The sequence below is a fragment of the Monodon monoceros genome, unplaced genomic scaffold (genome assembly GCF_005190385.1).
Source record: "Monodon monoceros isolate NGI ecotype Baffin Bay Population unplaced genomic scaffold, NGI_Narwhal_1 Super_Scaffold_22, whole genome shotgun sequence".
NCBI classification, from domain to species: domain Eukaryota; kingdom Metazoa; phylum Chordata; class Mammalia; order Artiodactyla; family Monodontidae; genus Monodon; species Monodon monoceros.
The window spans coordinates 50,711,854-50,713,965 of NW_021703779.1; the positions used below are offsets into that span (position 1 = coordinate 50,711,854).

At 33.5% G+C, this 2,112-nt stretch overlaps 1 non-coding gene across 1 annotated transcript; it reads right to left on the reverse strand.

The window, feature by feature from the left end:
• Positions 1-208: 208 nt before the first annotated feature.
• LOC114906650 lies at positions 209-334 on the reverse strand. Its single transcript, XR_003796468.1, has one exon. It is a non-coding gene; the product is annotated as a small nucleolar RNA SNORD22 (small nucleolar RNA).
• Positions 335-2,112: the final 1,778 nt, after the last annotated feature.

Sequence of the window (2,112 nt, forward strand, 5' to 3'; positions counted from 1 at the left end):
CTTTTTATTTAGAAAAAGTAGAAATGATTGTATGATAATTTGAACAGCTAGGTTGTATAAGAAATAACCTGAAAATTCCCTTTTGATATCCTCCAACAGTTGAGTTCTATTACATGTGCCTTGTTCTTTCTTCAGACCTGAAAAAATGTAAAATTGATTTTTCAACACATGATTATTTTTCCCTTTCCCATGTTTAGAAATACTTATGATCCCTCAGATAGTTCCTTTTGGAATAAACTTTCCTCTTCTCACCCAGCCAGCTCCAGTGGGTTCACCTTTATAGGCTCTGGGACCAGGACAGAAGGTAAGTCATGTGAATGTTTCTTCACTGGGCTCAATGGCCTTTTATTGTTCTATCACATTAAAATTTGTTGATTTGTCTTGCACTTTGTCTCATGCATTTTGAAGTTTTGTTGTTAGGCACATACACATTAAGAATTCTTATGCCTTTGTGGGGAATTGATCCCTTTATCATTATGTAATGCCCCACTTTATCCCTGATAATTTTCCTTGCTCTCAAGTCAGCTCTGTCTAAAATTAATATACCTACTCCAGTTTTCTTTCGATTAGTGTTAGCATGGTGCATCTTTCTCCATTCCTTTATATTTAATCTATATGTGTCTTCATATGATTCTATTTCTCTCCTTTCTTAGCCTATTGATTAACTTTTTTTTTTAGTGGTTGCCCCAGAGTTTGCAATGTACATTTATAACTAATCTAAGTCCACTTTTCAAATAACACTATATGGCATTACAGGTAGCACACCATCTATTTAGTAATTCATTCTAGAATTTTGCTGTGATTTCATACTACTTTCTCCATTCTAGTGAGTAATAACAAAGTATTCCTAATTCGTCCCTCTTATTCCTTGTATCATTGTTGTTATTCATTTTGCTTAACCATTTTGCTTAACAAGCTATAATCATCATATACATCATTGATATTATTTTGAGCAAACTCTTATTTGTTAGATAAAGTAATAAGAAAAAGTTTTTACTTTACCTTCATTTATTTCTTCTCCATTGCTCTTACTTTATACAGATTCAAGTTTCTAACCTATATCATTTTCCTTCTCTCTTAGCCTTTCTTACGAGGCAGAGCTAATGACAACAAACTTCCTCGATTTTTGTTTATCTGAGAAAGTCTTTATTTCTCCTTAACTTTTGAAGGACAATTTTGCAGGATACAGAATTTTAGATTGGTGTTTTTCTTTTCTCTAAACTCTTTAAAGATTTAAATCCACTCTCTTCTTGTTTCCATTGATTCTGACTAGAACTCTTATCTTTGTTCCTTTATTGGTCAGGTGTTTTTTTCCTTGGGCTTCTTTCAGGAGTTTTTCTTTATCTTTGATTTTCTTCAGTTTGAATATAATATGCCTACATGTAGGGATATGGGGGAGGTTTGTTGTTGTTTTGGTTTTGTCTTTGTTTTTCATTAATCTTGCTTGGTGTTCTCAGAGCTTCCTGGATCTGTGGTGTGGTTTCTTATATTAATATGGGGAAAGTCTCAGTCATTATTGCTTTAAATATTTCTTTTCTTTTCTTTCTTCTCCCTCTGATATTACCATTACATATATGATACACTTTTTGTACTTGTCCCACAGTTCTTAGACATTCTGTTCTTCTTCTTTTTTTCAGTTTTCTTTTCTCGTCGCTTTGCTTTTCAGAGCTGGAAGTTTCTATTGACATATACTCAAGCTCAGAGACTCTTTCTTCAGTTGTGTCTAGTCTATCAATGAGCCCATTAAAAAAGCATTCTTCATTTCTGTCACGGTGCTTTTTACTCTAGCATTTCTTTTTGATTCTTTTTTAGAATTTCCTTTTCTCTTCTTGCATCACTCACATGTACTTACATGTTGCTTACTTTTTCCACTGGAGCCCTTAGCATACATATATGCAATGGAATATTACTCAGCCATAAAAAGGAACGAAATTGGGTCATTTGTAGAGACGTGGATGGGCACAGAGACTGTCATACAGAGTGAAGTAAGAAAGAGAAAAACAAATATCGTATATTAACGCATATATGTGTAATCTAGAAAAATGGTACAGATGAACCTGTTTGGTAGGCAGAAATAGAGACACAGATGTAGAGAACAAACATATGGACACC